The sequence below is a fragment of the Salvia hispanica genome, unplaced genomic scaffold, assembly GCF_023119035.1.
Source record: "Salvia hispanica cultivar TCC Black 2014 unplaced genomic scaffold, UniMelb_Shisp_WGS_1.0 HiC_scaffold_498, whole genome shotgun sequence".
NCBI classification, from domain to species: Eukaryota; Viridiplantae; Streptophyta; class Magnoliopsida; order Lamiales; family Lamiaceae; genus Salvia; species Salvia hispanica.
The window spans coordinates 10,802-34,979 of record NW_025952243.1 but is presented as its reverse complement, the minus strand read 5'-3'; the positions used below and the strand labels follow the sequence as shown (position 1 = coordinate 34,979).

Sequence of the window (24,178 nt, the reverse complement as noted above, 5' to 3'; positions counted from 1 at the left end):
CTTGTGCTATACGTGAGTTTTCCCCCTTTTAAATCACATTGCATACATTTATGCTGCTTTTTTTCTCTAACGACTCTTCTCATTTTCGGGGCCCGGAGGGGCTCCCCGGGTGTCCCTAGGTCAGTACACAGGGACGACAAATGGTCGCCAGATATATTTCTTTTATATCGAAATCACACGAGACACTACACACTCTTTACCTTATTATCTTCGATTGCTGAATTTTGTTTGATTTGCTGCACAAAGAATAAGAGGATTTCAAAGAAAGGGTGATGAAGGCAAGAAGAAAGAGTGAGTTGCCGCATTCATTTAATTTAAACCCGCGTGAATCATTTATTTTTTTTGATTTCCCTCCCCCCAAAAAAATTTCCCGGGTTTTTTTGGGTGTTGAGTCATTTGCAAAAAGGGGTGTGATATGATGATTATTTATGATTGTTACACTATTTTTTCATCTTGTCATTGTAGTCATGATAATATATGTGTTTTGATTTTACCCCCAACATTAAAAGTATTAGACTATTTTTCTAAAAATAATGGTAATGAGCACTTTCCTAATTCTTAAAAAAACACTTTTACCATGATTCAATTGGTTTTAACCCAATTGTGATTTTAGCAAATTTTTAAAATTAGGGGGCTTGCTTTTTTCTTCTTTTTAACATTGGATAATAGATAGGAGATGCAGCAGAAGCAGTAGTAAACCTTACATCCCAAAATGTCTCATCAGTCAAACACTAGTTTTGACTTTGTTATTTAAGTGCAATTGCACGTGCGCCGAATTTTTTGGGACGAGGGGAAATAAATCTGCTACGGGACGACCAAAATTTTAAAACATGCTAAATTGATAATGAATACAATTTTTGCTATTTGAACCTAATGATTTTTTGTATTTTTCAGGAAATTAGAAGAAATCAAAAATAGGTAGGGGGGCGGGGGGTAGACTATGATTGACAAAAATAATTTTCTTTTTCCTTATCGATTATATTCCACCCGTCCCACACTTTGGGGTTACAGGTCTCTTTCTTCCATTGATTCAACTGTCAATTTTAAAAAATGGGTTATTACACAATTGGTTGGTCACAAGCTTATCGTTGTTGTAATAAAATTTAAATTATAAAAATGGGGGGGAAAACCCAAAAGATAATAAATATAAAGACATGCATGATTGAATTCTCTCTATCCTTGGGGCGTTGGCATGTCGCCTTCAACTGGGAAGTAGTAACTTGTCTTTCATTCAATTTTCTAGAGAATCTCTGACCATCGATAATCTTACAAAGTTGTTAATGAAGCGAAAGAGAACAACAGTTGCTTATTGTTATATATTTTGCCTTCAAAACAATTCATGATTTTTTTCTACAACTACAAACCTTTGGCTATCTTGATATCTTTTAATAATCTCTCTGTTTGATTTCTTGTTTTTTGAGAGGTGGTTTTTGCATTTCCTGCTATATAAAGTCTAAGATATTTTGGAATGATAAAAAGCACAATCGGGTTAAATGATTTAAGTAATTTTTTTATAAAGAAATTAGCTTATATCAATAAATAGGTAGAGAATACCTAAATCATATATTTGGGATTGTGGAAAGGGAGCACGATGGACGAAGAGCGAAAAAAATATGTGCATGTGATGTGATATTTATGATCATGTTCTTTTTTAATTTTGTTATGAAAAGATGAAAGGAGAAAAGTTTGTTCTTTTATTTGAGTTAAAGGGAATACTTGGGCAGTGGTAGTGATGAAACTAGAAAGTTAAATATCACGGTACTGATCAAATATAAAATAATACTAATAACATTAAAATTTTTAAATTAATAATGTTGGTAACTAATTTCGATGGGTCCCTATAAAACTATAGAAAAATGGACTCAATATCAATATTTTAAAAATTTCTCTCTTATTAAAAAATTATGATATCATTCGTAACTTGTTATAATAATAACAACTGAATTTTTTGATAGATTTTCCATGTATTTACTGTTAAAAAACTTAATAAATAATGTCCATAACAAAATTTCTTCGCTACTTGGCATTATATTCTTGGTGCAGAATAATGCAAAGGTCTGTATTAAAGATGTTGCGTAATTCACTGTTTGTTTTGTCTTGTTGCTACTATCATTTTGGTAGGCTGGAGGTCGAAACAGTGTGTTGGAGATGGCCGTGAAAGGAAAGTTTTTGCCTCCGTTTTAAACTTCTAGTGCGGAACTTAAAATATCCGTTTTAACGTGTAGCCTTCTATTTTCGTATTTATTTCATCTGTTGCTTTGCCTCCGAGCAGGTACAAGTCGCCCCAGCACTACCATGTTAATGCCTTCACTTCTGATGGCATACAAGTTCGACGAACAGCTTGTGCTATACGTGAGTGTTCTCTTTAAATTACTTTGCACACATTTGTGCTGCATTGCTGTGATGTCTCTTCTTGTTTTTCAGGTATGCCCGGTGTCCGTAGGTTGGTGCTCGTTGTTTTTCTCCGATCGAGTCTAACTCTCTCTTCTGTAATTTTCCTAAGATAACATCTTCCTTGTGTTTGCAGTTCCGCCTGCGCATCTTGCTGCTTTTGGTGCTCGTTACTATATTGAAGGCAGTGATTTCTCTGACAGTGGATCGACTTCTGATGCTGGTCGGGAGGGGAACAAGGAGGTTGCCCCTCTGCCTAAGATCAAAGACTTGTTAAGGATGTGATGTTTTACATCTGAGCCTATGCTTGTTTAATGGTAATATATCTAAATAACATTTTGGCCTTTTGATGGATATAATCTCTCTTTTTTATTGATAGTATCTTGTTTTGAGTCCCTCTGCTTGCTATATAGAGTTTCAAAATATTTTGGAATGTAAATAGCACATAGGGGTTACATTTTGATACCAAAGTTGTTTTTGTTTTTTATTTTTTTTATATCAAAGTTGTTAATATTCATGCGAAATGGTTGCATTGAATTGATGAATCGGTATGTGCAAAAATTGAAATTTTCAAATTGAATGATTAGATTAGTGAATGAGTAGCAAGCTTTGGTCTGAGTAAAATTGTGGAGTACTTGTATTGGATATGATGAAATTGAGATATACACATTTTTATATAGTAATCTTCATTAATTTGACAACATGTGACACATATGTGGTCACGTCATCAATTTGAGACACAATGCACCACAGCATTACATTGAATTAGACGATTTGTATGATAGATAATGAGATAATTTGAATAATGGAGTATGAATTTCTTGATCGATTTTTAAAACCAAATTTATCGAATTATCACAGAGCCCTTGCTTCTTGAAATGAAAATAGAAACAAAAATTAAGATCCGAATGGGGTAAGAAATTAGTTAATCTAAGCCCATCAATTAATATTGGCCCACAAATTATAGCATTTTTTAAATTGGGCTAAGAAATTAGTTAATATCAGACAATCAATAAATTGGATAAAAGTACCAAACAAATAAAATATTGGATATTTTTATAGTACAAAGTTCGAGAAATTTTATTTACTTTTTATTTGTAGCATAAAATATTTTTATTTTATGAGACGAAATAAGATATTTATTCTTTCATTTGCGTCATTATTGAAACTAGTATCACACCTCGTGCGATGCACGACCAATTTTATTTTCATCACACTTATTTTATACGTTGAAATAATTTTATGAAATGATAAAATGAGGGTACGAAATCTAAAATCGTAGATATAAAATAAAAACATTATAAAAGATAAAAAGATCAAAAAACGTTAAAAAAAAATTATACACAAATATATTGATGGTGAATTTGGCCAACAAAATACATGCATATTGCTATTAATATTATGATAGATTAAATTACTAAATTTTTATTTGTATTATGAATACTCAACATTGACATATCAATACATTAATAGAATTTAAAATCAGTGAAAGATATAAAAAGTGTATTGGTGTATAATTTTGAGTACGACAAAAATGTGCTAATGCAACTAATGATTATGTACATATTTTTAAAAATTAAGGCGTGCAAAGATGATAAAATTAGTGTTGACAATAGCGACAATATAAAAATAAAATAATCAATTACATAGGCAAAGCATAAATAAATCAAGCATTAAAAAAGTGAACTCAATAAAATTTAATAATAATTTATAAATTTGGAAAACTTCTTGTAAACAACATTAACAGTAGAATCACAGGTACCATCACCATCTTCATTACAAACTAAAACCTTCAATCCTTCAGACTTGTAACTCTTGACACAACAACATATATACAATTGTCCATGGCTAAAAACAGATCTTTTAAAAATAATCCAACATGAGCAAGCGATTGACCTTGACTTTTGTTAATGGTCATTGCTTAAGACACGGCCAAGGGGAATTGGCGCGTTGAAATTTGAATGGCAACCTTGGATCGACGGCGTTAATGACATCCTAGGAATCAACACCTATGCCCAACATTATGACCGCCAATATTTTTCCCTCCAACACATGATCACCCTAAACGTGTAATGATCAACCGCGTACCATTACACAATCCATTAGCATGGTCTATGTTTCTAAGTAACATTACGAGTGCCAACCTTCAATAATAACTCATGATTAGGTGCACCGAACACTTTAAATTATTCAAAAATTCAACGAATGAATCCGAGCAAAAGCATTTGAAGTTGTATCGAATTTGATATGCTATCTGAGCTCAAATAAACACGACCCTCTGAATCATCCAAGGAAATCATGAATTCATTAACCATGTCAACAACATCTAAAGTCGATGCAAGTATAGCTCGATCATGCAAGTAAGAGCTCAATTCACCATGGTTCATATATGAAGGATATGTGCTTGCCACAATGGATTTTATAGCATCCCCATCATCTCTCAATACAATATCAAAAATTCGTCTAATTTGGATGCTTCTTCACCAGATTGAACACCCAAAGTCGCATATTTTTAGTTAACTTTAAAACCTTACAGTCCTTCCAAAGATATGAAGAATTAATAGTAGCATTCACAACATTTTGGGCGGCGCCTTAGGAACAACGGTAATATCTGTCTAAAATCACCGCCAAACACTACGGTTTTCCCACCAAATGGCGTTTCCAAACTCAAGTCATTGCACACGCATGATGTCACGCAAACTCCTATCAACGGCTTCAATACAATGTCTCGTGAATCATAGGTGCTTCATCCCATATGATAAGCTTTGCCCCGACGATCAACTCCGCAAGTGCACTTCCTTGTTTTATATTGCAAGTAGAATCTTCGTTTGGATTGATGGGAATTTTAAATCGAGAATGGGCTGTTCTCCACCGGTAATAAGAGGGAAGCTATTCCACTGGAGGCCACATTCAAAACAATTCCCCCTTCGAACGAATTCCTAACAATGATTTCCATATGAAAGTTTTTCCAGTCCCACCATATCCATAAACAAAAAAAATTCTTCCATGATCTGAATTTACATCTGCCATTATGGAATCATATATATGCCGTTGTTCATCTGTAAATTTTGAGAGGAAGTTTAAATGATCTCTTGCTAAAGCTTTTCGATCGTAACATAATTCATCATTGATCAATCTATTGTGAGAAGTTTGAAAATATTCCGTAGTTGGATATGGCATACAATCAAACTCACGCAAACTTCTCCCAACATTCACTAACAACTTTCAATCTCAACCAAAGTCAAATTTTGGAGTTCATCATCTTTCAACAATAAATCTACAATCACAAGAAAGACATAAGATGATGAAAAAAATATTTATAACATGCATATATATATATAATAACCAATATCAATAAAATATACACAATTATACTAAATTTACTGCATGTTGTAACAACATCCGTTGTTTATCAGACATATCTTAGACAAAAATTTCCAACAACTATTCCAAACAACGTCTGCTCGGCGATAGATTCTGATGCTAGTAAACTCACAAAAAGCAACCTCAAAGAATGTGCGATGCCCAAACGAAGCTTTAATAATCCCATCAATGTATTCTTTATCATCATCTAACAACCCCAATGCATAGCAAGCATCTCAAAATGTGTCATAAAGAATACCATTAACACGTCTAATGTCTTCATAGCATGTTGCTCCACGAACAATATTTAATAAGCATCTTAAGTAATACATATCACGAACCCTGGAGGAACATAAATTAATCTCCCAATACAAAATCTCTCGTTTCCTAATATGCCAATTACCATTCCTCCACACAAACTTTGTTGGAAATTCAGCATATGTGAGATCTCTACCATCAATATAAGTGTTATTCGTTCCATCCAACCTAAAAACTTGCTTTGATGAACTAGTTTCTCGACTCAAAACACGATCCAATGGTTGATTCATCAAAAATCACATTTTGTTCATTTGGAAGATGAAAACTTAATCTTTCAACGCGGATCTTTGTATTGAATATCAAAACCAAATATTCTCCAAGTAGCTTCACATGATGATATGTACCTACAATCATAATACAAGCGACTTCGTCTACATTTTTTCCACACCATCCGATCAGATTGGAAAAAGAGCCGTCACACGATCATAACCTTTATTTATGTATTTAAATAAATACTTAATTGATCGTGATTGATTGCACCATTCAACATTGATATGCCCACCATATTTCATCGAGAGACACGATTGTGTGGAATGACAAATCTATTATCTAATGACACACCACCCTTGAAAACAACATGGCCATTGTCTCTACGCCTATAAATGGGATATCCATCCTCATCAAACATAGTTGCATCAACATATTTCTTTGGGAAATATTTTGTACATCGTCCATTAGCCATGCACGGAGATGATTGTCGAGCAACACCACACGGCCCATGCATCATCAAATCTACCACATTTTCATGATATAAACGGTCATCCTGTGGATGCGGGGATTTCAGCCAAATAATTTGATCAATATAATCAGCATCCACTTGTTTGTTTCTTTGGCTTAAAAAAAGCGAAATATGTGCATGAGGCAACCCCGCTTTTGAAATTCCACCGTGTAGACAACTGTAAGCAAAAGAGTCAATCCAACATAAGTATTTAGTATAAGTTATTCAATCTAATATTGATAAAAAAACTAATACAACTTAGCATACCGCTTTACATCTCCAAAAATTTTCTCCTTTCGAGATCCTTAATCAAATGATCCAATTTAACTTTAAAAACCGACAAACAATATCAGGTCGATCATCGATTTCAAGCCTCTAGATTCTAGATATCGAACAATTTCGGCCATTTTGGATTACAAGTAAAAGTAATGAATAAGTTAGGATACCCAACCCATCTACATATAGCCATTGCATGTTGATAATTTTGGATCATATATCTTGCACCACCAACAAAACTCGAAGGCAAAATAATTCTTTTCCCACGTCTCGACCCATCAGCCTCACCTCTTAATACTGCATCCTCCAAACCTTTATACATCTCAGCGCGCAGTTTTTTTTGTTGCGTTCGAACAAACCGTAAACGGCCTGCCTCAATCATTGTATATGCATCAACAACAAATTGTTGGAATAAACGTCGAGAGTACAATATAGCAGAGCACTCATCAACTCTTTCATGCAATCTATATGCAAAAAATTCTTTTGGACTAATCCTACACCTCCGTTTTGAAGAACCACACAAATTTGAAAATCCAATATCTTCTCGATAACCATCCTCACCATATGGAAATAAAAGTGGATATTGTAGAGCAAGATAAGATGGATGTAGTTCTGTAATGCGCTGAAGTTGTCCAGATTGCGACTCAATAATTATATCTCGATCACCCAAAGCTTCATCAAAATCTCCAACAATAAGTGCGGCAACCTCAGACACGGAAGGTAGGTTATAAGTCCGACCATCTCTACTTCTCTTTCCAAGTAACTTTAAATTTACATTTTTTTTATTTTCTTCAACAATTTTTTGTCTGGCCATTCGAAACGTTTTTACCAATACATTATAGTCATCCAACATTTTTTGTATGTCCACGACTATTTCAGAGTGAAGATTATGCACAGCACTGTTGCCCCTTAAATATAAAAAATAAATATTAAACTAAAACATAGTAATAATATGTAATCTAATGTGAAAGCATATAAACCACATACCTTACTGATTGTAATCTATGATTAACCTCATTCTCAGTATCATAGATGTATAATTGAGTAAATTTTGGTTGACAACCTTGTAGCGGCAATAAACTACCAATCAGATGGAAATTTTGGCCATGCAAACGAAATGTAGGAGGTGAACGACCCGTGTACAGACTATTATCAATCTTTCCTCCCATCGAGGTAAATCCAAACATAGAATTGTATGATCGAATGTTTTTCAAATAGTGGTCACTTTTCAAATCTTTAGAGAACATTAAGTTATGCAAAACTTCAGGAGGAGGAAGCATCTTAGGAATTTGGATATTCCCATTTGCACAACAAACTGAATATTTCGGTTGAATTGGTTTAGAAGGTTTGCCCAATCGTTCTTCATACCAAAATAATGCACCACAATATGAGCATGTAAAAGAAGCATCACCAATATCACAATATTCTGCAAACAATGTCCAATTTAAAAAAAATTACAAAAACAAATATAATTAAATATCATGTATAATCGCCACATTATAAGAATTGTAAATATTTATTAGTGGCAAGAATTATTATGACATAAATAAAGATGATAAGGACACAAAATTCCTATTTAGTGCAACCTTAATTTTTGTAAACCAATATCTGCACTAAACATTTAACCTATCGTGTTATTATTGATCTATACCATAATTCAAAATCACAAATATATATCCAATACCACTAAATAAATAAATTAAATAATGCAAATATAATTGATAAATTAGATAACGACTTTTAGTAAAATATGGTAGAATAGTAATAGCTAAGGCACACCAGCCAAAGGTATATGCCAAACCACCTAAATAGTACTCGATATATAACCGATGAAAATTGCTATGTGAAACTTACCTGAACTGTAATGTGCCATCTCCTTTTGAACACAACTATTAAGTTTATTACTCCAATAACTTTGTCCACAAAATCTCCAAACAATGCTAAATATTTTTGACAACTAAGAATATGTATATATAGATAAAAAATAGTCCACGGCAATAAATGTAATATCTCTTACACAATCAAAGTTAAATAAGAAAAATTTTAAAATAGAAACACCCAACGGCTATGATGTTCAACCAACGGCTATGGTGTTTCAATTTCTTCATTCATGGTTTAGTTTTTTTAACATTTTACATTGAAAATCATTTTATAAACATTAATTGATTTAAAATAAATTTCATACTAATCATTCTGCAACACTTCAAGAAAGATTTAAAATTTTTACTTAAATATTTGTATATTTAATAAAATATATATTTTCTACTAAATATTTTATATTAATTCAAATCATAGTCGAAATCATGCTACGATTCAACATAAAATTTCTATATCACTTCTTTGTTATTGCTAAACATAATACAATAAATAACAAAACTAATTTTTAATTAAATTCACTTAAATTCAAATTTTTTACCACCATTTTGAATATTTATAATTTGTGAGTTAACTTTTTAATATTTAAGAGTGTTGTGTAATGTTTATAAAATGTTACAAAATATTCTATTCAATTTGCTTTTGTAACTGCCCACTTAAATTGACAAACAATTGTCACATTAATCGTATAAATTTGGCAGTTTCAAGTCTTAAATATGGGGAAATAATTAAATTACCAACAATTGTCTTAAAAATAATACTCCCTCCGTCTCGGATAATTCGGGTCATTTTGACCGGGCACGGGTTTTAAGAATTGTAATGAAAAGTGGGTTGAAAAAGTTAGTGGAATGTAGATGCTACCTTTATATATTAGTTTTAGTTTTATAATAAAATGTGAGTACGAATGAAATGTTATAAATATGTATGGACCTTGTATTTAGGATTTACTATTAATGATGTTATGGCATTTCATAATTTATGACGTTACTATAAATTATGAGCCTCTTCACAAATCTGTATACAGTAATTTATAGTGTTAATATAATATATGAGTCTTTAATATGAGTATTCCAATTATTATTAATAAAATTTTAAAACGTGGCGGTTACAATATCAACGGTAATAATAATAAATGTGCAAGCCATTTTATGTACTTAGCTTACTCCAATAAAATCTGTGTATTCTCCATAGGGTCATGGTTCCAGTCTTACATTTGTTTTGCTAGAAATATAAATTAAAATTTATGTTGGAATTTTACATAAATTAAAGTTTCATTGCCCATTTTCTAACTATATTTTGAATCGTGAACTCAGACTATATTGAAGGACAACTACTTTTTCGAGCTATTTTTAATAACCAAAATCTAATATAATCTCAGCATTATTCGAAAGCTATCCCAAAAATGACTAAGGTATTAGTCTATCATCATTTTGTTACAGAGATAAACTAAAATAAGCTACTTTTATAATTTTCTAATATCAAGTCCAAGGTAGTGTTCTCATAAAAAGAATGAACTTTTCTTGTTTCACTTTAATAGATTCGCAATTTTTTCTCTAAAGGTTGGTTGTTCTTAATTTTAGAGGATTTTTGTCATTTTGGTGGTATTCTCAATTCGTAATACTACCGGCTGACTAATAACTAATAATTGTTACATCCAATAAAAATTATATCAAAGTAATACAATGGCGATAAACAAAATTAAAACCTCAAAAGTTATATTATTGCATTCCCAAAATAACAAAACATTAAATATTATTACAATCCTCTCCACCCATAAGAAAAAAATCCGTCGGAGTTATTCCTTTTCTTGCTTAATGGCCACTTTTTTAATCTTATTCTCCTCTCCACTTTCAGTCGTCTCTCCTAAAAACTCGAGGTCCAAACATCTCTTTGTTGACCTTTCAGTGGGATGTGTAGTGATAGTTTCCTTGGGAAGAGATGATGAGCTTGAAAGAACAATTTCCGGTCCATTGGTCTGCGGAAAAAATATGCAAAAAACATTTTAAAATAGTAACCATATTAATAATGGTCTTCATGTAATTAAATCGTTACCTCCCCAACATCGGATCCAATCAAAGTAGCAGTGGACTTCAATCCCAATTGTGTAGGAATATATTTCTCAACGATATGCGGCAGATTGCAAACTTTATTTACTGTATATGGATGATTATTCGAATACGCAAAATCATTCCTCAGTTGGACTCTGAAAAGCACACTCTGACCCAAGAGCTTGTCCTCAATTTCAGTAGGAAGACAATCAGCATCGCTGGCCTGAAAATAATAATAAAATTAGCATAAATGACGTCTTTGCCAAATAAAATGATATCATAACAAACATACCTCATCAGGTCCAACGTCGATGTCGCCAACTCTTTTTCCTAACAGTAGCACACTCTCTCTATCCCACAATAGCAGAGAAGCATTACCACTATTGTCAACAACATTCACAACAAACCTGAACCTATAAATAGAAAACCTACAATGATTAAACATTCAAGCAACTGAAAGAGATATTACTGTCATAACAACCGTACCTCGGCAAGGCAATTCGTTCAGTACTATCACAAAATCCACAGTTGAACATATTCTCCACCTTAGTCACCTTTTTTACGCATGTTTTACACGCCATGTAGAACCACGCTCCGTAGTGGCATTCTACAGTTTCTATCTTGCCAAAAATCCAATGCGACCCTTCCTGTGGAACATAAATGCAATTATATGAAATGATATGTGGTGATATTATTTGTATTGAAAGAAAAATGGACGTAGTTAAAGAGATCAAAATTTATTCGAAACAAATTACCTACAATAGAATTTAAAAAAAAAGTAAAATTACCTCAAGCTTGTGAACATCCTCAATAGATTTCACCTCCAAACCATCGAATTCATTAGAGACCTCAACCGAAGGGAAAGGTACAGTTGTTTCATGGCATGGGAAAAAATCGTCACCGGAAATCCTAAAACGATATTGATGAGTAGATTAGATGCCATATATTTCAATTAACATGAAAAGTAAAGCAAAAAGCCGTAAAATTAAAAAGAAAAAATACCTCTCTTTGAATTTGGTAACTTCGTCTATATCATAGTTGATGCAAACTCTAGATGCATTAAAATACGTACTAACACGAATTTCACCTACAATTAAAAATATAAACAAATCAAATATTGCGAAAAAAAACTTTAAAAAATGAAGGAAAGAAGTATCACCTCGAAACATAGTAGGTTTACATAGTTGGACAATAATGATAGGTACTTGTCCTACGACATTTTCCAATTTGCTTGAGATATGAGTCAACAATATCACCCCAGAGTGTACAACAAATGGTGGTATGTCTGTAAGCAACATAGTAGAAAATGAATTTCAATAGAAAATAAAAACAAATTGATATTTCAACACTCACTGCGAATCAGCAATCACACTCTCGATGAGGCGAGAATTAGGTTGCCTAATGACCTTGCCTTGGTCGATAACCACACCAATTATGTCTAAAAAAATAGAAGTAGAGACAATGGTAATACAAATACAAATAGTAATAATAATAACAATAATAACAATATAATTGCTAAAGTAATACTCAAAAAATACCAATGAGAGGCTCTTCGTCCATTTTTGTGATCTGCTTGATGAGATCAAACGTCTTAAACGAATACATAAATCTTGGAAATTTGGAGTCGTCAACTTCAGATATTCGTGTTTTAGAGCACATAGCTATTACAAATGCATGATCCGTAATAGGAGTACGTACTCGATTTCTTCGTGCAAAAAAATAGCAGATATTAACAACTGAACCTTCCTTAATATGGTCTTGAAACTTATTTTGTAAATAATGGGGCAGTGTGCCTTGAATTCTAGTGCCCTGCGTGGAAAAATAAACAGTTAATGGTTTAGATAAATAGCTTAAAAACTGTAATAAGGTAAGAAGCGACACTCGTACCATCCTGTCATGGAAAATACATTCCAACGAAATTACATTTGATTTGTCTCCAGGTTTAAGGAATTCATAAACACGCACACACCGTACTCGAATCACTGACGATGAATTCCAAGGTTTAAGATCGTTGAGGAAGGTAAATTCCATGGTTTCAACAACTAAAATAAAATAAGACAATGAAGAAGTGATTATAATCTTGCACATGCTACATATTTATAGTGTAGATTCACAAATAACAAAGAATGGGAGTTACTTTTATGCAATTAATTATAATATTGCAATTTATTAGTAGTTAAAATTTTGAATTCAAAATTGAATTCCAATGGTTACTCATAATTTATTAGTGGCTCAAATTTTGAATTCAAAATTGAACTCCAATGATTACTCATAATGCAATAGTTTTATGAACAACTAAATATTGTAATCATATACTAATAATGTAATTGATTAGGTGTACAGCGGTTTCATCATTCTATCCACTATGTGCATTAATTTTCCCAATTCACATACGGCAGTTTCTCACGCATTTAGAACATTCAAATAAAAAATTAATTTTCATTAGTATAATGTATTAAATACACACATGACTATCAGCCTTTGAAATTATATTAAACTTTATTCCAATTTGTAATGTATAATATGGAATAAAATAGTTTTAAACTTAGGAAATTAAAATATTTTTTATATTGTTAGCCTATAAATGAAATGAGAAAATATAACTGAAATATTAATAAAAAGCTTTTTTATATTGGAAGCTTATATTTTTATATTGTTAGCCTATAATACACACATGACTATCAGCCTTTGAAATTATATTAAACTTTATTCCAATTTGTAATGTATAATATGGAATAAAATAGTTTTAAACTTAGGAAATTAAAATATTTTTTATATTGTTAGCCTATAAATGAAATGAGAAAATATAACCGAAATATTAATAAAAAGCTTTTTTATATTGGAAGCTTATATTTTTATATTGTTAGCCTATAAATGAAATGAGAAAATATATAATGATTTCATCCTTTGAAATTATATTAAACTTTATTCCAATTTGTAATGTATAATATGGAATAAAATAGTTTTAAACTTAGGAAATTAAAATATTTTTTATATTGTTAGCCTACAAATGAAATGAGAAAATATAACTGAAATATTAATAAAAAGCTTTTTTTATATTGGAAGCTTATATTTTTATATTGTTAGCCTATAAATGAAATGAGAGAATATATAATGATTTCATGGGGTTTATAATGTGAATGCAAATATCCAACTTTACACCCTACATTTGTTAATATTTAAATTTGTACCCAAAATTCATAAAAATTCAAAAGAAGGCCAAAACTCGCCTTTTATATATGTATAGATAGATTTTGGGTATAATTCAGTTATCGAATCCACGATTACACTAATTAAAAAGTTTGTAACCGCCACGTTATTAAGAATTGTATTAATAATTTTTAGAAATTCTCAAAACCCAAAATAAATAGCCCCAATTGCAATTAGGGTTTTTATGCTTAGCACAGTCTTTATCGGCTTTCTATCGCAAGCGCAAGCTAAGGCAAGGTTGTTATCACCATGGTCACCGGATATATTTCTCTCCTATGGAATCCACAACGACACTACACACTCTTTATCTTATTATCTTCGATTGCTTAATTTTGTTTGATATGGTGCAAAAAGAATAAGAGGATTTCAAAGGGAATGATGGAGGCAAGAAGAAAGAGTGAGTTACCACATTCATTTAATTTTAAATGCGTGATTTATTTATTTATTTCTTTGATTTCCCTACTAAGAAAATATTTCCTGTTATTTTAGTGTTAGATTCATTCGCAAAGGAGTGATATGATGATTATGATTGTTACCCTGTTTTTTATTTTAATGTTTGTCCTTGTAGTCATGATAATGTATGTGTATTGATTTTACTCAGACCATTAAAAGTGTATTACTCCTCCGTCCAAATTTAGGAGTCTCATTTGAGTTCGACACGAGTTTTAAGAAATGTAAAGAAAAGTGAGTGAAAAGAGATAGTGGAATGTTTATGACTCTTAATATAATGGCATTTTTTGTATGTTTAGGATTTTGCTTTGTATTATTTATATGAAAGTAATGGCATTTGAGTGTAAATTTCATCAACAATGAGGTTAAATTTTATGTCCAAATATGGTAAATTCTAAATGGAACTCTTAAACGGGGACGGACAAAAATGACAAAATAGGACTCTTAAACTGGGACAGAGGGTGTACTTATGTATTTATGAAATGTTGAAATGTGTTTTCCATTTAAATACATAGTTTAAGTAAAATGAGTCTAAGTCTTCTATATAGTAGACGAGTTGTGAACGGCGTTCACAGTAGGTAACTTGTCGGTTGATAGGCTTTGACTTAGGATGACAAATCGTGCGTGTTGGGTCGTTATCGGGTCAACCTGTTAACGACACGACCCAATACAAACAAACACGAACACGACCTGTTAAGACAATTCCAAACCCGAACACGAACCTGACCTGCTACCCTCAAATCCGAACAGGCACGAACCCGACACGAACACATTAACAGCACGAACCACCTTGGTCAACACGACACGATAACAATACATACATGACACGACACTATAACAACACGACCTAATAACACAGTTAAAACCTGATAACACGGTAAGAGCCTAATAACAAATGCTCTTAATTAACAAAAGTCGCATAACCTTGAATCTGATTATCAAGAGTCTTATTAAAAACCTAAAATCTGATTACATAATATGATCTAATGGACAATAACATCAATATATTCGTAGCAACAAAATCCAACAAAAAAATATATCATTTTTATAATACTAAAAAATAATATTATTATAATATTATTTCTTAACGGGTAACACGAACTCGACGCGAAATTTTCATGTTCTTAACCGGTTGACCCAATAAGGACACATACCCAATAAGCTTTGACCCAAACACATTAATTTCGTGGGGATTCGTGTTGGATTATCGTGTCGTGCCAAAAATTGTCAGTCCTACTTTGACTACCTATCGTGAAAGGTTGCGACGTCAGTTTGAAAGTTTCCTTACCTAAGAAAATGAACGACGTTGGTGTGGTTTACCACTGAAAGGATCAAACAGTGAGATAAGTCTTTCTTGGCTATTTACTGAAAAACGAGGTCTCAGTGATTGTCATTCCTTAATCATTGTTGACATAACATTGAACATACGATATTAATAAAAAATTACTTTGACCTATCAAATTATGAGGGTATGTCATTGCCCAAGAATCCTGATAGATTGGGTAGTGATCTAAGTGGTGCTAGTATTGTTATTGCAATGAAACGTGTGCTATGAGAGACCACTCTGATAATATCCTCAAGAGGTGTTTAGGAAAATATTTTATTATTTAGAAAATTGGTCAGTTGGAATTTATTTCGAATAATAAATAAGGTTTCTAAACTAGATCGCTTTTGAAAAAAGAAATCAATTAATGACAGTTGGATATCAGACTTGATATTAATTAATGGATATTTAGATCTTAAGACGAGAAATTATTTAATTAAAGTGAAAGTCTCGGAATACTCGTAATTTCGGTTTCAGACAGTCAATATTATATCTATAGTGGATGATAGTAATATTTAAGTTTGAGTTTGAATTAAATTAGTTTTAATTTAATCAGTGAAAGCCTGAACTGTGGCCCAACCCAATCCTATAGATCCCTGGTCTTGCCCAAATTATTAACTCTAGATAAGATGAGTAGATAGAATTAATTCTACATATTATTTTTCAATCTCTGCAGTCTCATGGAGAGAGTGAAAATATCAATTTTTAGGGTTATCTTCCCTACATATTTCTATCTTCAATCCTTTTTCAGATTTTGAGGATTCGACAAGCTTTGCCCACACAAAGTTCAATTGCGAGTTAAAGGGAACATATCAGAAGATCCGTGATTGAGATCGATTGAAGAAGGTGATTGTATTCAACCCTTGAATTTTTACTGTACTATAAAATTGCATATATTCAATACGATCTGCGATTATATGCTTATAAATATATTTTTAGTTTACAATATGATAAAAGAATGTAAATCATTCAATCAAATTATATATTTCTTCTCTGATGCTACCTTAAAAAACATTTCAGTTTTTGCCTAAACTAGAAATATTGGGCTTTTTGATGGATATAATCTCTTTATGAAGAGGTTGGTTTTTGAGTGCCTGCGCATTTCTTGCTCTATAGTTTTTTAAAACTATTTTGGAATGTAAAAGAACAATAGAGATTAATTTTTTTTATACGAAAGTTGTTAATATTCAGGCAAAAATGGTTTAGTTGCCTCTTCCCGAGTTTGTAGTTTGTTAATTACTATGTGTTCTTTAAATTTGTGAATTTAAGAGATTCAGTCGAATTTATGTCTTTTGAGTTTGCATTTTTTTTATGCGTTCCTTAAATTTGTGAATTTAAACAGTAGCATGACTGCATAAAGTCGAATTGATGAATCAATATGTGTAAAACTAGATCAACAATTTTTTTTTTAAATTGAATTATTATATTAGTGACATGTAGTACTATAATGTATCCATCATATTTGAGTTTATCACAGAGTGACAATAAAATTTGTTCAAAAGGCAATAAATTATCCACGGTTTTGATTCTGTCAGTGAGCTTTGTTTTGAGTAAAATTGTATTTGCTGTGATGAAATTTGTATATAGTAGTAGTATTATTTCATATGAAAGGAGTCCGGTTTGTTGCTTTTTTGACTTAGCTATTTGTAATGTATATGTTCACAAACTATTTTTGCACAAACTTCGCACTTTTTTGCACGAAAGAAAAAATCTAGTTGCATACACGAAGGGATAATTTGATTCTCTATCAAATAAAAAACTAGTGTTGTTCAATTGGTTGGACCTAATTGTGATTTTATTGCAAATCTACTTTACTTTGGTATATTTTTGTTAAATTTTTGGAGGGGATGAATGACGTGCAAAACGCCAAAAGCTAAATCATGATATTAAACATTCTCTCCAGTTCCTTGATGAGATCACAAAGTGCAGATTGTAACAAAACGTTTTTGTTGTCATCGATCGATGTTTAGATCCTCGAAAACAAACTCAGAGAGGTATTCACAGTTAATAGAGACGAGCGAGCTCTGCCAGAATGTGGTGCAGAACTCACGAGGCCTGAAGACTTGCTTTTTGCTTCTTTGAACATTGGATAACAAATAGGAGATGCAGCAGAAGCAGTAGCAGCTTCTACATCAACAACATGTCTCATCAGTCAAACACTAGTTTTGACTTTGTTGTCTAAGTGCAATTGCACTTTTGGCACGAGGGGAAATAAATCTGCTACGCACTACCAAAATTAATTAAATCATGCAAAATGTTACTGTGTTGTGTGATTATAACAATACGATAAAACGAGTTTGTGAAACGGAGTTGGGTATTGTCAACCTAAGAATGTATCGAAACCAGGGAAACAATATTTCCAATACTTGGAGAATGGAGAATGTGTCACTTAAGATAAATGCAAAGGTTTACATGTCTTAAAGTTTATCTATAGATGTTGCATCAATTTACAAAAGACCATCTCCTGACTTAATTCACTGTTTGTTTTGTCATTTTGGTAGGCTGGAGGTCGAAACAGTGTGTTGGAGATGGCCGTATCTCAGTGATCGACCCACTATTATATTCGGGAAGGAGCGGCAATATTCTTCCTGGTATCAATTATGTTTGCACTTCCGCCTGTATACTATGCACATCTTGCTGCTTTCCATGCTCGTTACTATATTCAAAAATGGAAATGCTCTGTGCCTTCACTCTAAATTCTACAACATAATGTCATGTATTAATAAAGAAATATAAAAGACCTGTAAACATTCAAGATCTAAAAATTTTAGCTATCTGTAAATTCTTAAATCAGCAAAAACCTCCCGACATCATCTTTGGCGAATACGAGCTTTGTAAATTGGGTGAATTTTTGGATTCATTTGAGAAATTAATCAACAAGAATCAAGGCAGAAGGAAGAGCTAATTGATGATGTGAATTTGGGGATTGAGAATCTGAGATGAGAGAAAGACGATGATGGAAAATAATTTGGTGAATTTGGACTAAAATAAAATTATCTTCTCACAAATCTGTTTTCTTTAAAAAACTCAATTATAAAAAGAAAATAAATTGTACAGCTATTTTACAATAAATCAAATTTTGAATGGTAAAAATGCTGCGCTAATTGGCTCGTAAATAGAATGAGAAAAAATAGGGGTATTTACGTAAATGATAAATATTATACATAGTATAAAGAGGAATGTTCTGCTGAGCGCTCAAAATGAGCGCCAGCATGAGCGACCTCTTAATCATTTTTTTTTTCACTCTGTTTTTATATTCTCGCTTTCCTTCTTCAATTCTCTACACTACCCTTCTTTTTTTTTTTTCTTTCTACAATTCTCTATGCCTCACTCTCCAATTATCTATGCCCACCTTCGGTTTTTTTTCTTCTCCAATCTAATCCATTCTCTCTTTTTCTTTTCCTCTCTTTCTGCAATTCCCTCTTCCAATTTTGTGCCTAAATTTTCTTGCTCAATTCTTGTTTTCAATTGCCAATTACAGACAACCTTGAATGCCCTAGTTAGATTAGTTCTCAAATTTTGAATCTCCATTTTTTGAAATCATTATCCCCAAATCTGAATTTGATATTGTGGAATTTCAGTTTTTCTTCTCTGCAAATATGAGATTATTGATATATTAGAAGTGAGAAATTACAATATGAGATGTGTATTGGAATTTGATTTTGGAAAAAAAATGTTATGGAATCTCAATTTGGAGAAATTATTGATAGAAAGAGTGAAGTGAATTGGGCAGATGAAATTGGGATAAAAATAACTGTGCGTATGGTTTTTGACTTAATATGATCTGTGAAGAAAAATGAATTAATTCACAATGTAAAAGGGATTTAAAATTTTTTAAAACTAAAAAAATGCAAAGAAAAAAATGGAAAAAGAATGAAAGAAACCGTCGCTCATGCTGGCGCTCAAATTGAGCGCTCAGCAGAGCATTCCTCTAAGTATAAATATAATCATTCCAAGCAAATAGTTAATTTTATCCGAGATTCAATCTTGCTTTCTCTCCTGATTAGGCACCGTTGTTGACTCAAAGATATGCCACTCAACTGAGTTTGATTTCTACCTTTGTAGCCATGCTAGCATCTAGGTTTTAAACTTCTAGTGCCAGAACTTAAAATATCCGTTTAAACGTGTAGCCTTCTTTTTTTTAATCATTTATTTCATCCATTGCTTTACCTCCGAGCATGTACAAGTCGCCCCATGCACTACTAGTACTATATTGAAGGCAGTGATTTCTCAGACAATGATCGAGCGGGGACTGCAAAAGTTTTGTGAGAGAAAAACTAAAAGATGGTGTAAATCTTAAATTTGGTGTAAATGATTGAAGTAAAATTAATTTTTAGTGTAATTATACTTAAAAATTGATTTGAATTTGGCATAAATAATTGGAGATTGGTCTAAGTAGTAAGCTCTGGTCTGAGTAAAATTGTGGAGTACTTGTATTGGATGTGATGAAATTGAGATATATACGTTTTTATATAGTAATCTTCATTAATTTGACAACATGAACACACATGTGGTCGCGTCATCAATTTGAGAGAGTATAGCTTATACTCCATCCGTCTCAACTAAGTTGAGTAGTATTTCTCTTTGGGATGTCCCAATTAAGTTGAGTCATTTTCCTTTTTAGTAAAAAAAAAAACATCCAATCACACTTACTTTATTTCACTATCTACTTTACTCTATCTTTATTTTTTCTATTTTATTCTTTTCTCCTACTTTTCAACACAATTTCTTAATCTCCGTGACCAAAAGTTATATCTCAATTTAGTTGGGACGGAGGGAGTTTCTTTTTGGTAATCAAGCATATTCAGAATATAACTGAGGAGACACTTTTTGGTACTTTTTAAACATTGCTCATTTTGTCTTCCAATATGTGTTCCACGTTGATCCGATATAAGTTTTAAGAAATGTAAAAGAAAATGAGTTGAAAACGTTAGTGGTAGGCGGGTCCTACTTTTTTATTATTAGTTTTATTATATAATGTGAGGGAAAAGAGTTAATGGAATATGGTGTTATTACCAAAAGTAGAAGTGAAGTGAGAAAATTAATAGGGGATGGATCAAAACAGAAAATTGAGTCACATAATGGAGGGCGGAGGAAGTACTTTTTAATTTGTAATTTATAAATATTATATAATTTTATAAAGCCTATACAATTTTCTTTCTGATTTATAAACTATATATAATTTTATTTCTCATTATTTTATTTATTTAATTAGTATTTTGTATTTTTTTTAAAGAACATTCAGTGTGTCGTGCAACACACGCGGACGCGGTTGATACTAGTCTTTAAAACAGTCAAATTGCTGATAATTTAGAATAGAATTAAATAGTTGTTGAAGTATTATTACTCTGTTTGTATTAGTTATTTTAAAGTGTTATAATCAGTTCTTTTTTTATTAATTTAAATTTATATTTAATTAATTGCAACATGTTTTTATTTGTCTAATAAAATGTTATTACACAAATTTTCTGTTTCAAGATTACGCAATGACATTGGTACTTAATTCCGTTGATTTATTGTGAATGTATAATTAATAGCATGTGCAAATTATATGGCACACTTGTCGCACTGGCACGCAGGGCGTATCCAGGATTTTATTGTAAAAGGGGTAAAATGATATATAGGAGAAAAAATTTATATTTGAGCAGGAGCAATAAGTACAATTTTTTACATATATTTAAAAATTTATAACAAATTTATAAAGACAAACAAGAATTGATGAGGGGCATTTGCCCCACCATCTAATAGGCTAGATTCGCCCATGCTTGCACGGGTGGTGATACTAGTTTCATTAATATGAGAATTTTCTGCCGTATTTTGTGAAATGTTGATGTTCTTTATAGCATATGGTCACTCCATGTTTCTATAATTTAATTTTTTTTCTTAACATTATGGCTATGCATACTCTTTAGTTGCTCTTTTACTTACAATACTTATCTGGCAATTCGGCATTCATGTTAGGCCTGAGATGGCATCTATAGAGGCACGAGTGTTGCCTCTGTGCCTCTATAGAGTTTGAGTTTTGGGCTTGCATCAGCTTTCCGTGCTCAGTACTATATTAAAGGCACTGACTTCTCTGAGAGTGGGATCGGCTTCTGATGCTGGTCGGGGTGCTACTCGAGAGAGGAACAGAGAGGTTGGACCTCTGCCAAAGATCAAAGACAATGTGAAGGATGTGATGTTTTTCATCTGATCCTTCTGCTTTTTTTGTTGGTAATACATATACATTTTATCTGATGATGCCTTAAAAACAATTCAGTTTTTGCCTAAACTATAAATATTTGATCTTTTGCTGGATATAATCTCTGTTTGAAGAGGTTGTTTTTTTAGTGTCGCTGCATTTCTTGCTCTATAGTTTCTTTAAACTATTTTGAAATGTAAAAGAACAATAGAGGTTACTTTTTTACATGAAATTTGTGTTAATAGTCAGGCGAAATGGTTTAGCTGCCTAAACTATAAACATTTGGCCTTTTGATGGATATTATCTCTGTTTGAAGAGGTTGGTTTTTGAGTACATCTGCATTTCTTGCTCTATAGTTTTTAAAATATTTTGGAATGTAAAAAGAACAGTTTGATATGGAAGTTGTTAATATTCAATTTAGCTAGTTACCTTTTTCGACTTCACAGTTTGTCAATACACATTTGCACAAGCATTTGCACAAACATTGCACTTTCCGTGCATTTGCAAAACCTAAACTAAATCATGATAATTAAACCATCCATTACCATCGATTGGGTCGGACTGGGTTTCTTAATACAAATTCGAAACCACTCCACCCCAGTACCACCGGTGAAGTTGGTCGAACGAACTGGGCTGAGTTGCATATAAAATTTACATTTTTTACAAAAAATATGTATTTTTTAATTTCCCTCCGTCCTAACTAGATTGAGTCGTATTCATTTTTGGGATGTCCCAATTAAGTTGAGTCGTATTCACATAAGTATTCACTATTTATCCCATTTAGGCCCATTCACGTGCACATCATGTAAATCATACATCACCGAAAGATTCATGTAACATCATATAATTAACAGAAATGTTTAATAGCAGTAAACTCCATATCAAAATTTTTGATTCCATATCATCTGCACACATTTATATTTATAAATACTTCCCGGTTTTACCATTTATTAGTCATTTCCTAATCATTAGCGTCTTAGGCACGTACTAGAACATTAGAACACATATTGCCATTTAATAGCTAATTATAACCATAATTTATTGGGTATCCCATTTTAAGAGTCGCGGTTGGAATATTCCATAAATGGTATTAGGCCCCACATTCAACTAACTTTTTTCCACCCACATTTTATTATAAAATTAATATAAAAAGTATGACCCACATTCCACTATCTTTTTTCACCAACTTTTATTTACATTTCTTAAAACTCGTACCGAACTCAACCGGGATTCCTAAAGTGAGACGGAGGGAGTATAATTTCTAAGCTTAAATGTTATTCTATATTCATTAAATCATTTACACAAATATACATGCTAATTCAAACAATTAATGTTCGGTCCTTTATCAAGTCATATTTTTATTATCAAGTCATAACCATATTTATTCGAATGTAAATTTTGCATTAAAATAAAAACTATCCATATGAGAACTTAAAATTATTCAAGTTAGACAAACGCTACTTAACTCGCATCAAATATTGATATCAACCAAGATTTCTTACCCATTAAATACATAACATTTAATCCTACATTATATTCATTCTCACTTTCTCATCCATCTCACTCACTTCAATTTGTATTCCCAATCATGTTTAACTACATCATTACTCATTAGGCATGAAAAAGTAAACATGAAAATTTCATGAAAGACCATCTCCATTTATTTAATTTTTTATCCATATAGGTTCTACAAAGTAAATATTACTATAGCTTGAAAGTAATAATCAAAACATACTCAGTAACCTCATAATCATAATTTTTTTTCAAGAATTAACTCTCACACATATACATACCAAGAATTGATTTTTGAATGCCTCTTCATTTCCTTCCATATAGAGTTTAAATCATGTTAAAATGTAAAGATCAGAATTGGGTTACCTAATATGTTTACAAATTTAATAATTTCTGATTTCTAGGAAGAGCATAACTAATATCCTTTCAAATTGAAAGTAATCAAATTGAGCGATTATAATGATATGATGATGTATCCCATTTGCAGATGTGTGATGTCACGCTTCTCTAAA

At 31.8% G+C, this 24,178-nt stretch overlaps 1 pseudogene; it reads left to right on the top strand.

Moving 5' to 3' along the window:
• The window catches only part of LOC125199428, a 31,942-nt pseudogene extending 9,776 nt beyond the window's left edge, over positions 1–22,166 (top strand).
• The last annotated feature ends 2,012 nt before the right edge of the window (positions 22,167–24,178 follow it).